We start from the raw sequence: 12,784 nt of genomic DNA on the forward strand, positions 1-12,784 counted from the left end.
GTGAGTTTCCAGAGAGATCCCCAACTCTCTGCCTGCTCACGTACTCACATGTTCCCCCTAATGGCACTCTCCCCTCCAGGAGGAAGGGGCTCTCCAATCCATTTTTCTCACCACACCTTCCAGGTCCAATCAGGGCAGGTGTTGTTGAAGGTTAAGCAACCAATCTCTAAAGCGTGGTCCGTCACCCCAGAGAGTGACAGCTCTCGAGCGCCTGCCCCTCTGCCATGAGCTCCGTGCTTAAAATGATGAAGTGATGTGGGGCCCCGCCCCCGTCTCAACTGGGCCAGCTCACGTAGGCGAGCTGGTGGCAGAGCACCCGAGTTGATAGGCAGGTAAGAAGACAATGAGGAAGAAGAAAAAAGTGGTACAAGAGACGTGGGTGAGGCGGGGATGGAAATCCTACAGAGAGGGCAAGCCGCTGAAGAAGTCGGCTGCAGGAGGGATTGACACTCTCTTCTTGCAAGCGTGCTTCACAGGGGCGGGGCGGGGCGGGGCGGGGCGGGGCAGTCCTGCCTGGCTGCGGTGGCAACTGAAGTAGTAAAAGCCCAAGGTGGCCAGCGTGGGGATCGAACCCACGGCCTTGGCGTTATTAGCACCACGCTCTAACCAGCTGAGCTAGCCGGCCGAGGGCGCAGCCTCGATCCTTCGCTGCAGCCAGTTCCGACCAGCCCAAGTCAGGCAAGGTACTCACCACCCCATGAGACTCCTGGACTGCAGCAGCAGGCTAGCCACCCAGCCACAGCAGCAGCATCAGCAAGAGCAGCAGCAGGCACAGCAGCAGGGGGGACTAGCTCAAGTGGTAGAGCGCTCGCTTAGCATGCGAGAGGTAGCGGGATCGATGCCTGCGTTCTCCAGGGTGGCCTGGGCTACTGGCTCCTTTTGGCCGAGGCGGTGGCCTGGCCAGAGCCCCAGCACGGCTGCTTTCCAGGCCCCGCGTGGCCTCTGGAGGTACTACTGGGGCCTGGATGGCAAGTTTCGCCTGCCAGAGGCAGAGTAGTGTCTGCCCCTCTTGTGGGACTAGTGCTTCCAGGGCAAGGCTAGCCCAGGTCGTAGGTGTGGCGGAGCAGTAGGGGGCGGTCCTGGGCTGAGCCACCCACCTCAGCGTGCCCCACCACCTGCCAAGCGCCAGGTGCCTCACCTCCGGATGACCCCCTTGCACAGCACACCCTCAAGCCTGGGGGTACCGCCGCCCCTGGCCATCTGGTTTGTCTTTGGCCTTGTGCCCCCTTGGGCACGCAGGCCTCGTACACCTGGAGGCTGCTTACTCTGCTGCGAATACTGGGGGCGCTTCCTTTAGCCCAAAGCACAAAAAGTAGCCTGCCTTAGTCAGCCAGACCAAGGGGACACCCAGGCATAGCCCAGTACATCTCCCAGCCAGTCCACCACCCTAATCACACTGGACAGCTTTCTTGCTTCAAGACGGAAGGCCTGGGGAATGCTCCGGGTTCCAGGAGAATCAAAGAACAACCTAAGACCAAACCGTGCGCCTAAGTAGCCGCTGAGCACGCATCTGTAGCACAGTGAGCTGTATACCTCGGTAGATTTTAGGTCACTTGTAGTCACAAACATCATCCAGAGGCAGCTGACGCTTTCTTGTGGAGGCAGGCAGTCCGTGGTGTGTCAGTGAGTTTCCAGAGAGATCCCCAACTCTCTGCCTGCTCAAGTACTCACATGTTCTCCCAAATGGCACTCTCCCCTCCAGGAGGAAGGGGCTCTCCAATCCATTTTTCTCACCACACCTTCCAGGTCCAATCAGGGCAGGTGTTGTTGAAGGCTAAGCAACCAATCTCTAAAGCGTCGCCCGTCACCCCAGAGAGTGACAGCTCTCGAGCGCCTGCCCCTCTGCCATGAGCTCCGTGCTTAAAATGATGAAGTGATGTGGGGCCCCGCCCCCGTCTCAACTGGGCCAGCTCACGTAGGCGAGCTGGTGGCAGAGCACCCGAGTTGATAGGCAGGTAAGAAGACAATGAGGAAGAAGATAAAAGTGGTACAAGAGACGTGGGTGAGGCGGGGATGGAAATCCTACAGAGAGGGCAAGCCGCTGAAGAAGTCGGCTGCAGGAGGGATTGACACTCTCTTCTTGCAAGCGTGCTTCACAGGGGCGGGGCGGGGCGGGGCGGGGCGGGGCGGGGCAGTCCTGCCTGGCTGCGGTGGCAACTGAAGTAGTAAAAGCCCAAGGTGGCCAGCGTGGGGATCGAACCCACGGCCTTGGCGTTATTAGCACCACGCTCTAACCAGCTGAGCTAGCCGGCCGAGGGCGCAGCCTCGATCCTTCGCTGCAGCCAGTTCCGACCAGCCCAAGTCAGGCAAGGTACTCACCACCCCATGAGACTCCTGGACTGCAGCAGCAGGCTAGCCACCCAGCCACAGCAGCAGCATCAGCAGGAGCAGCAGCAGGCACAGCAGCAGGGGGGACTAGCTCAAGTGGTAGAGCGCTTGCTTAGCATGCGAGAGGTAGCGGGATCGATGCCTGCGTTCTCCAGGGTGGCCTGGGCTACTGGCTCCTTTTGGCCGAGGCGGTGGCCTGGCCAGAGCCCCAGCACGGCTGCTTTCCAGGCCCCGCGTGGCCTCTGGAGGTACTACTGGGGCCTGGATGGCAAGTTTCGCCTGCCAGAGGCAGAGTAGTGTCTGCCCCTCTTGTGGGACTAGTGCTTCCAGGGCAAGGCTAGCCCAGGTCGTAGGTGTGGCGGAGCAGTAGGGGGCGGTCCTGGGCTGAGCCACCCACCTCAGCGTGCCCCACCACCTGCCAAGCGCCAAGTGCCTCCCCGGGCGTGCCTCACCTCCGGACGACCCCCTTGCACAGCACAGCCGCAAGCCTGGGGGTACCGCCGCCCCTGGCCATCTGGTTTGTCTTTGGCCTTGTGCCCCCTGGGGCACGCAGGCCTCGTACACCTGGAGGCTGCTTACTCTGCTGCGAATACTGGGGGCGCTTCCTTTAGCCCAAAGCACAAAAAGTATCCTGCCTTAGTCAGCCAGACCAAGGGGACACCCAGGCATAGCCCAGTACATCTCCCAGCCAGTCCACCACCCTAATCACGCTGGACAGCTTTCTTGCTTCAAGACGGAAGGCCTGGGGAATGCTCCGGGTTCCAGGAGAATCAAAGAACAACCTAAGACCAAACCGTGCGCCTAAGTAGCCGCTGAGCACGCATCTGTAGCACAGTGAGCTGTATACCTCGGTAGATTTTAGGTCACTTGTAGTCACAAACATCATCCAGAGGCAGCTGACGCTTTCTTGTGGAGGCAGGCAGTCCGTGGTGTGTCAGTGAGTTTCCAGAGAGATCCCCAACTCTCTGCCTGCTCACGTACTCACATGTTCCCCCTAATGGCACTCTCCCCTCCAGGAGGAAGGGGCTCTCCAATCCATTTTTCTCACCACACCTTCCAGGTCCAATCAGGGCAGGTGTTGTTGAAGGTTAAGCAACCAATCTCTAAAGCGTGGTCCGTCACCCCAGAGAGTGACAGCTCTCGAGCGCCTGCCCCTCTGCCATGAGCTCCGTGCTTAAAATGATGAAGTGATGTGGGGCCCCGCCCCCGTCTCAACTGGGCCAGCTCACGTAGGCGAGCTGGTGGCAGAGCACCCGAGTTGATAGGCAGGTAAGAAGACAATGAGGAAGAAGAAAAAAGTGGTACAAGAGACGTGGGTGAGGCGGGGATGGAAATCCTACAGAGAGGGCAAGCCGCTGAAGAAGTCGGCTGCAGGAGGGATTGACACTCTCTTCTTGCAAGCGTGCTTCACAGGGGCGGGGCGGGGCGGGGCGGGGCGGGGCGGGGCAGTCCTGCCTGGCTGCGGTGGCAACTGAAGTAGTAAAAGCCCAAGGTGGCCAGCGTGGGGATCGAACCCACGGCCTTGGCGTTATTAGCACCACGCTCTAACCAGCTGAGCTAGCCGGCCGAGGGCGCAGCCTCGATCCTTCGCTGCAGCCAGTTCCGACCAGCCCAAGTCAGGCAAGGTACTCACCACCCCATGAGACTCCTGGACTGCAGCAGCAGGCTAGCCACCCAGCCACAGCAGCAGCATCAGCAAGAGCAGCAGCAGGCACAGCAGCAGGGGGGACTAGCTCAAGTGGTAGAGCGCTCGCTTAGCATGCGAGAGGTAGCGGGATCGATGCCTGCGTTCTCCAGGGTGGCCTGGGCTACTGGCTCCTTTTGGCCGAGGCGGTGGCCTGGCCAGAGCCCCAGCACGGCTGCTTTCCAGGCCCCGCGTGGCCTCTGGAGGTACTACTGGGGCCTGGATGGCAAGTTTCGCCTGCCAGAGGCAGAGTAGTGTCTGCCCCTCTTGTGGGACTAGTGCTTCCAGGGCAAGGCTAGCCCAGGTCGTAGGTGTGGCGGAGCAGTAGGGGGCGGTCCTGGGCTGAGCCACCCACCTCAGCGTGCCCCACCACCTGCCAAGCGCCAAGTGCCTCCCCGGGCGTGCCTCACCTCCGGACGACCCCCTTGCACAGCACAGCCGCAAGCCTGGGGGTACCGCCGCCCCTGGCCATCTGGTTTGTCTTTGGCCTTGTGCCCCCTGGGGCACGCAGGCCTCGTACACCTGGAGGCTGCTTACTCTGCTGCGAATACTGGGGGCGCTTCCTTTAGCCCAAAGCACAAAAAGTAGCCTGCCTTAGTCAGCCAGACCAAGGGGACACCCAGGCATAGCCCAGTACATCTCCCAGCCAGTCCACCACCCTAATCACGCTGGACAGCTTTCTTGCTTCAAGACGGAAGGCCTGGGGAATGCTCCGGGTTCCAGGAGAATCAAAGAACAACCTAAGACCAAACCGTGCGCCTAAGTAGCCGCTGAGCACGCATCTGTAGCACAGTGAGCTGTATACCTCGGTAGATTTTAGGTCACTTGTAGTCACAAACATCATCCAGAGGCAGCTGACGCTTTCTTGTGGAGGCAGGCAGTCCGTGGTGTGTCAGTGAGTTTCCAGAGAGATCCCCAACTCTCTGCCTGCTCACGTACTCACATGTTCCCCCTAATGGCACTCTCCCCTCCAGGAGGAAGGGGCTCTCCAATCCATTTTTCTCACCACACCTTCCAGGTCCAATCAGGGCAGGTGTTGTTGAAGGTTAAGCAACCAATCTCTAAAGCGTGGTCCGTCACCCCAGAGAGTGACAGCTCTCGAGCGCCTGCCCCTCTGCCATGAGCTCCGTGCTTAAAATGATGAAGTGATGTGGGGCCCCGCCCCCGTCTCAACTGGGCCAGCTCACGTAGGCGAGCTGGTGGCAGAGCACCCGAGTTGATAGGCAGGTAAGAAGACAATGAGGAAGAAGAAAAAAGTGGTACAAGAGACGTGGGTGAGGCGGGGATGGAAATCCTACAGAGAGGGCAAGCCGCTGAAGAAGTCGGCTGCAGGAGGGATTGACACTCTCTTCTTGCAAGCGTGCTTCACAGGGGCGGGGCGGGGCGGGGCGGGGCGGGGCGGGGCAGTCCTGCCTGGCTGCGGTGGCAACTGAAGTAGTAAAAGCCCAAGGTGGCCAGCGTGGGGATCGAACCCACGGCCTTGGCGTTATTAGCACCACGCTCTAACCAGCTGAGCTAGCCGGCCGAGGGCGCAGCCTCGATCCTTCGCTGCAGCCAGTTCCGACCAGCCCAAGTCAGGCAAGGTACTCACCACCCCATGAGACTCCTGGACTGCAGCAGCAGGCTAGCCACCCAGCCACAGCAGCAGCATCAGCAAGAGCAGCAGCAGGCACAGCAGCAGGGGGGACTAGCTCAAGTGGTAGAGCGCTCGCTTAGCATGCGAGAGGTAGCGGGATCGATGCCTGCGTTCTCCAGGGTGGCCTGGGCTACTGGCTCCTTTTGGCCGAGGCGGTGGCCTGGCCAGAGCCCCAGCACGGCTGCTTTCCAGGCCCCGCGTGGCCTCTGGAGGTACTACTGGGGCCTGGATGGCAAGTTTCGCCTGCCAGAGGCAGAGTAGTGTCTGCCCCTCTTGTGGGACTAGTGCTTCCAGGGCAAGGCTAGCCCAGGTCGTAGGTGTGGCGGAGCAGTAGGGGGCGGTCCTGGGCTGAGCCACCCACCTCAGCGTGCCCCACCACCTGCCAAGCGCCAGGTGCCTCACCTCCGGATGACCCCCTTGCACAGCACACCCTCAAGCCTGGGGGTACCGCCGCCCCTGGCCATCTGGTTTGTCTTTGGCCTTGTGCCCCCTTGGGCACGCAGGCCTCGTACACCTGGAGGCTGCTTACTCTGCTGCGAATACTGGGGGCGCTTCCTTTAGCCCAAAGCACAAAAAGTAGCCTGCCTTAGTCAGCCAGACCAAGGGGACACCCAGGCATAGCCCAGTACATCTCCCAGCCAGTCCACCACCCTAATCACACTGGACAGCTTTCTTGCTTCAAGACGGAAGGCCTGGGGAATGCTCCGGGTTCCAGGAGAATCAAAGAACAACCTAAGACCAAACCGTGCGCCTAAGTAGCCGCTGAGCACGCATCTGTAGCACAGTGAGCTGTATACCTCGGTAGATTTTAGGTCACTTGTAGTCACAAACATCATCCAGAGGCAGCTGACGCTTTCTTGTGGAGGCAGGCAGTCCGTGGTGTGTCAGTGAGTTTCCAGAGAGATCCCCAACTCTCTGCCTGCTCAAGTACTCACATGTTCTCCCAAATGGCACTCTCCCCTCCAGGAGGAAGGGGCTCTCCAATCCATTTTTCTCACCACACCTTCCAGGTCCAATCAGGGCAGGTGTTGTTGAAGGCTAAGCAACCAATCTCTAAAGCGTCGCCCGTCACCCCAGAGAGTGACAGCTCTCGAGCGCCTGCCCCTCTGCCATGAGCTCCGTGCTTAAAATGATGAAGTGATGTGGGGCCCCGCCCCCGTCTCAACTGGGCCAGCTCACGTAGGCGAGCTGGTGGCAGAGCACCCGAGTTGATAGGCAGGTAAGAAGACAATGAGGAAGAAGATAAAAGTGGTACAAGAGACGTGGGTGAGGCGGGGATGGAAATCCTACAGAGAGGGCAAGCCGCTGAAGAAGTCGGCTGCAGGAGGGATTGACACTCTCTTCTTGCAAGCGTGCTTCACAGGGGCGGGGCGGGGCGGGGCGGGGCAGTCCTGCCTGGCTGCGGTGGCAACTGAAGTAGTAAAAGCCCAAGGTGGCCAGCGTGGGGATCGAACCCACGGCCTTGGCGTTATTAGCACCACGCTCTAACCAGCTGAGCTAGCCGGCCGAGGGCGCAGCCTCGATCCTTCGCTGCAGCCAGTTCCGACCAGCCCAAGTCAGGCAAGGTACTCACCACCCCATGAGACTCCTGGACTGCAGCAGCAGGCTAGCCACCCAGCCACAGCAGCAGCATCAGCAAGAGCAGCAGCAGGCACAGCAGCAGGGGGGACTAGCTCAAGTGGTAGAGCGCTCGCTTAGCATGCGAGAGGTATCGGGATCGATGCCTGCGTTCTCCAGGGTGGCCTGGGCTACTGGCTCCTTTTGGCCGAGGCGGTGGCCTGGCCAGAGCCCCAGCACGGCTGCTTTCCAGGCCCCGCGTGGCCTCTGGAGGTACTACTGGGGCCTGGATGGCAAGTTTCGCCTGCCAGAGGCAGAGTAGTGTCTGCCCCTCTTGTGGGACTAGTGCTTCCAGGGCAAGGCTAGCCCAGGTCGTAGGTGTGGCGGAGCAGTAGGGGGCGGTCCTGGGCTGAGCCACCCACCTCAGCGTGCCCCACCACCTGCCAAGCGCCAAGTGCCTCCCCGGGCGTGCCTCACCTCCGGACGACCCCCTTGCACAGCACAGCCGCAAGCCTGGGGGTACCGCCGCCCCTGGCCATCTGGTTTGTCTTTGGCCTTGTGCCCCCTGGGGCACGCAGGCCTCGTACACCTGGAGGCTGCTTACTCTGCTGCGAATACTGCGGGCGCTTCCTTTAGCCCAAAGCACAAAAAGTAGCCTGCCTTAGTCAGCCAGACCAAGGGGACACCCAGGCATAGCCCAGTACATCTCCCAGCCAGTCCACCACCCTAATCACGCTGGACAGCTTTCTTGCTTCAAGACGGAAGGCCTGGGGAATGCTCCGGGTTCCAGGAGAATCAAAGAACAACCTAAGACCAAACCGTGCGCCTAAGTAGCCGCTGAGCACGCATCTGTAGCACAGTGAGCTGTATACCTCGGTAGATTTTAGGTCACTTGTAGTCACAAACATCATCCAGAGGCAGCTGACGCTTTCTTGTGGAGGCAGGCAGTCCGTGGTGTGTCAGTGAGTTTCCAGAGAGATCCCCAACTCTCTGCCTGCTCACGTACTCACATGTTCCCCCTAATGGCACTCTCCCCTCCAGGAGGAAGGGGCTCTCCAATCCATTTTTCTCACCACACCTTCCAGGTCCAATCAGGGCAGGTGTTGTTGAAGGTTAAGCAACCAATCTCTAAAGCGTGGTCCGTCACCCCAGAGAGTGACAGCTCTCGAGCGCCTGCCCCTCTGCCATGAGCTCCGTGCTTAAAATGATGAAGTGATGTGGGGCCCCGCCCCCGTCTCAACTGGGCCAGCTCACGTAGGCGAGCTGGTGGCAGAGCACCCGAGTTGATAGGCAGGTAAGAAGACAATGAGGAAGAAGAAAAAAGTGGTACAAGAGACGTGGGTGAGGCGGGGATGGAAATCCTACAGAGAGGGCAAGCCGCTGAAGAAGTCGGCTGCAGGAGGGATTGACACTCTCTTCTTGCAAGCGTGCTTCACAGGGGCGGGGCGGGGCGGGGCGGGGCGGGGCGGGGCAGTCCTGCCTGGCTGCGGTGGCAACTGAAGTAGTAAAAGCCCAAGGTGGCCAGCGTGGGGATCGAACCCACGGCCTTGGCGTTATTAGCACCACGCTCTAACCAGCTGAGCTAGCCGGCCGAGGGCGCAGCCTCGATCCTTCGCTGCAGCCAGTTCCGACCAGCCCAAGTCAGGCAAGGTACTCACCACCCCATGAGACTCCTGGACTGCAGCAGCAGGCTAGCCACCCAGCCACAGCAGCAGCATCAGCAAGAGCAGCAGCAGCCACAGCAGCAGGGGGGACTAGCTCAAGTGGTAGAGCGCTCGCTTAGCATGCGAGAGGTAGCGGGACCGATGCCTGCGTTCTCCAGGGTGGCCTGGGCTACTGGCTCCTTTTGGCCGAGGCGGTGGCCTGGCCAGAGCCCCAGCACGGCTGCTTTCCAGGCCCCGCGTGGCCTCTGGAGGTACTACTGGGGCCTGGATGGCAAGTTTCGCCTGCCAGAGGCAGAGTAGTGTCTGCCCCTCTTGTGGGACTAGTGCTTCCAGGGCAAGGCTAGCCCAGGTCGTAGGTGTGGCGGAGCAGTAGGGGGCGGTCCTGGGCTGAGCCACCCACCTCAGCGTGCCCCACCACCTGCCAAGCGCCAGGTGCCTCACCTCCGGATGACCCCCTTGCACAGCACACCCTCAAGCCTGGGGGTACCGCCGCCCCTGGCCATCTGGTTTGTCTTTGGCCTTGTGCCCCCTTGGGCACGCAGGCCTCGTACACCTGGAGGCTGCTTACTCTGCTGCGAATACTGGGGGCGCTTCCTTTAGCCCAAAGCACAAAAAGTAGCCTGCCTTAGTCAGCCAGACCAAGGGGACACCCAGGCATAGCCCAGTACATCTCCCAGCCAGTCCACCACCCTAATCACACTGGACAGCTTTCTTGCTTCAAGACGGAAGGCCTGGGGAATGCTCCGGGTTCCAGGAGAATCAAAGAACAACCTAAGACCAAACCGTGCGCCTAAGTAGCCGCTGAGCACGCATCTGTAGCACAGTGAGCTGTATACCTCGGTAGATTTTAGGTCACTTGTAGTCACAAACATCATCCAGAGGCAGCTGACGCTTTCTTGTGGAGGCAGGCAGTCCGTGGTGTGTCAGTGAGTTTCCAGAGAGATCCCCAACTCTCTGCCTGCTCAAGTACTCACATGTTCTCCCAAATGGCACTCTCCCCTCCAGGAGGAAGGGGCTCTCCAATCCATTTTTCTCACCACACCTTCCAGGTCCAATCAGGGCAGGTGTTGTTGAAGGCTAAGCAACCAATCTCTAAAGCGTCGCCCGTCACCCCAGAGAGTGACAGCTCTCGAGCGCCTGCCCCTCTGCCATGAGCTCCGTGCTTAAAATGATGAAGTGATGTGGGGCCCCGCCCCCGTCTCAACTGGGCCAGCTCACGTAGGCGAGCTGGTGGCAGAGCACCCGAGTTGATAGGCAGGTAAGAAGACAATGAGGAAGAAGATAAAAGTGGTACAAGAGACGTGGGTGAGGCGGGGATGGAAATCCTACAGAGAGGGCAAGCCGCTGAAGAAGTCGGCTGCAGGAGGGATTGACACTCTCTTCTTGCAAGCGTGCTTCACAGGGGCGGGGCGGGGCGGGGCGGGGCGGGGCGGGGCAGTCCTGCCTGGCTGCGGTGGCAACTGAAGTAGTAAAAGCCCAAGGTGGCCAGCGTGGGGATCGAACCCACGGCCTTGGCGTTATTAGCACCACGCTCTAACCAGCTGAGCTAGCCGGCCGAGGGCGCAGCCTCGATCCTTCGCTGCAGCCAGTTCCGACCAGCCCAAGTCAGGCAAGGTACTCACCACCCCATGAGACTCCTGGACTGCAGCAGCAGGCTAGCCACCCAGCCACAGCAGCAGCATCAGCAAGAGCAGCAGCAGGCACAGCAGCAGGGGGGACTAGCTCAAGTGGTAGAGCGCTCGCTTAGCATACGAGAGGTAGCGGGATCGATGCCTGCGTTCTCCAGGGTGGCCTGGGCTACTGGCTCCTTTTGGCCGAGGCGGTGGCCTGGCCAGAGCCCCAGCACGGCTGCTTTCCAGGCCCCGCGTGGCCTCTGGAGGTACTACTGGGGCCTGGATGGCAAGTTTCGCCTGCCAGAGGCAGAGTAGTGTCTGCCCCTCTTGTGGGACTAGTGCTTCCAGGGCAAGGCTAGCCCAGGTCGTAGGTGTGGCGGAGCAGTAGGGGGCGGTCCTGGGCTGAGCCACCCACCTCAGCGTGCCCCACCACCTGCCAAGCGCCAAGTGCCTCCCCGGGCGTGCCTCACCTCCGGACGACCCCCTTGCACAGCACAGCCGCAAGCCTGGGGGTACCGCCGCCCCTGGCCATCTGGTTTGTCTTTGGCCTTGTGCCCCCTGGGGCACGCAGGCCTCGTACACCTGGAGGCTGCTTACTCTGCTGCGAATACTGGGGGCGCTTCCTTTAGCCCAAAGCACAAAAAGTAGCCTGCCTTAGTCAGCCAGACCAAGGGGACACCCAGGCATAGCCCAGTACATCTCCCAGCCAGTCCACCACCCTAATCACGCTGGACAGCTTTCTTGCTTCAAGACGGAAGGCCTGGGGAATGCTCCGGGTTCCAGGAGAATCAAAGAACAACCTAAGACCAAACCGTGCGCCTAAGTAGCCGCTGAGCACGCATCTGTAGCACAGTGAGCTGTATACCTCGGTAGATTTTAGGTCACTTGTAGTCACAAACATCATCCAGAGGCAGCTGACGCTTTCTTGTGGAGGCAGGCAGTCCGTGGTGTGTCAGTGAGTTTCCAGAGAGATCCCCAACTCTCTGCCTGCTCACGTACTCACATGTTCCCCCTAATGGCACTCTCCCCTCCAGGAGGAAGGGGCTCTCCAATCCATTTTTCTCACCACACCTTCCAGGTCCAATCAGGGCAGGTGTTGTTGAAGGTTAAGCAACCAATCTCTAAAGCGTGGTCCGTCACCCCAGAGAGTGACAGCTCTCGAGCGCCTGCCCCTCTGCCATGAGCTCCGTGCTTAAAATGATGAAGTGATGTGGGGCCCCGCCCCCGTCTCAACTGGGCCAGCTCACGTAGGCGAGCTGGTGGCAGAGCACCCGAGTTGATAGGCAGGTAAGAAGACAATGAGGAAGAAGAAAAAAGTGGTACAAGAGACGTGGGTGAGGCGGGGATGGAAATCCTACAGAGAGGGCAAGCCGCTGAAGAAGTCGGCTGCAGGAGGGATTGACACTCTCTTCTTGCAAGCGTGCTTCACAGGGGCGGGGCGGGGCGGGGCGGGGCAGTCCTGCCTGGCTGCGGTGGCAACTGAAGTAGTAAAAGCCCAAGGTGGCCAGCGTGGGGATCGAACCCACGGCCTTGGCGTTATTAGCACCACGCTCTAACCAGCTGAGCTAGCCGGCCGAGGGCGCAGCCTCGATCCTTCGCTGCAGCCAGTTCCGACCAGCCCAAGTCAGGCAAGGTACTCACCACCCCATGAGACTCCTGGACTGCAGCAGCAGGCTAGCCACCCAGCCACAGCAGCAGCATCAGCAAGAGCAGCAGCAGCCACAGCAGCAGGGGGGACTAGCTCAAGTGGTAGAGCGCTCGCTTAGCATGCGAGAGGTAGCGGGATCGATGCCTGCGTTCTCCAGGGTGGCCTGGGCTACTGGCTCCTTTTGGCCGAGGCGGTGGCCTGGCCAGAGCCCCAGCACGGCTGCTTTCCAGGCCCCGCGTGGCCTCTGGAGGTACTACTGGGGCCTGGATGGCAAGTTTCGCCTGCCAGAGGCAGAGTAGTGTCTGCCCCTCTTGTGGGACTAGTGCTTCCAGGGCAAGGCTAGCCCAGGTCGTAGGTGTGGCGGAGCAGTAGGGGGCGGTCCTGGGCTGAGCCACCCACCTCAGCGTGCCCCACCACCTGCCAAGCGCCAAGTGCCTCCCCGGGCGTGCCTCACCTCCGGACGACCCCCTTGCACAGCACAGCCGCAAGCCTGGGGGTACCGCCGCCCCTGGCCATCTGGTTTGTCTTTGGCCTTGTGCCCCCTGGGGCACGCAGGCCTCGTACACCTGGAGGCTGCTTACTCTGCTGCGAATACTGGGGGCGCTTCCTTTAGCCCAAAGCACAAAAAGTAGCCTGCCTTAGTCAGCCAGACCA

General features: G+C 60.6%; 8 non-coding genes across 8 annotated transcripts; all 8 read right to left on the reverse strand.

Moving 5' to 3' along the window:
• Nucleotides 1–551: 551 nt before the first annotated feature.
• On the reverse strand, nucleotides 552–625 carry TRNAI-AAU (transfer RNA isoleucine (anticodon AAU)). The gene has a single exon. It is a non-coding gene; the product is annotated as a tRNA-Ile (tRNA).
• Nucleotides 626–2,179: 1,554 nt separating this feature from the next.
• On the reverse strand, nucleotides 2,180–2,253 carry TRNAI-AAU (transfer RNA isoleucine (anticodon AAU)). Its single transcript has one exon. It is a non-coding gene; the product is annotated as a tRNA-Ile (tRNA).
• A 1,568-nt stretch (nucleotides 2,254–3,821) lies between these two features.
• TRNAI-AAU (transfer RNA isoleucine (anticodon AAU)) lies at nucleotides 3,822–3,895 on the reverse strand. The gene has a single exon. It is a non-coding gene; the product is annotated as a tRNA-Ile (tRNA).
• Nucleotides 3,896–5,463: 1,568 nt separating this feature from the next.
• On the reverse strand, nucleotides 5,464–5,537 carry TRNAI-AAU (transfer RNA isoleucine (anticodon AAU)). The gene has a single exon. It is a non-coding gene; the product is annotated as a tRNA-Ile (tRNA).
• A 1,544-nt stretch (nucleotides 5,538–7,081) lies between these two features.
• TRNAI-AAU (transfer RNA isoleucine (anticodon AAU)) lies at nucleotides 7,082–7,155 on the reverse strand. Its single transcript has one exon. It is a non-coding gene; the product is annotated as a tRNA-Ile (tRNA).
• A 1,568-nt stretch (nucleotides 7,156–8,723) lies between these two features.
• Nucleotides 8,724–8,797, reverse strand: TRNAI-AAU (transfer RNA isoleucine (anticodon AAU)). Its single transcript has one exon. It is a non-coding gene; the product is annotated as a tRNA-Ile (tRNA).
• Nucleotides 8,798–10,351: 1,554 nt separating this feature from the next.
• TRNAI-AAU (transfer RNA isoleucine (anticodon AAU)) lies at nucleotides 10,352–10,425 on the reverse strand. The gene has a single exon. It is a non-coding gene; the product is annotated as a tRNA-Ile (tRNA).
• A 1,558-nt stretch (nucleotides 10,426–11,983) lies between these two features.
• Nucleotides 11,984–12,057, reverse strand: TRNAI-AAU (transfer RNA isoleucine (anticodon AAU)). Its single transcript has one exon. It is a non-coding gene; the product is annotated as a tRNA-Ile (tRNA).
• Nucleotides 12,058–12,784: the final 727 nt, after the last annotated feature.

Source organism: Alligator mississippiensis, chromosome 2 (genome assembly GCF_030867095.1).
Source record: "Alligator mississippiensis isolate rAllMis1 chromosome 2, rAllMis1, whole genome shotgun sequence".
In the NCBI taxonomy this organism is placed as follows: domain Eukaryota; kingdom Metazoa; phylum Chordata; order Crocodylia; family Alligatoridae; genus Alligator; species Alligator mississippiensis.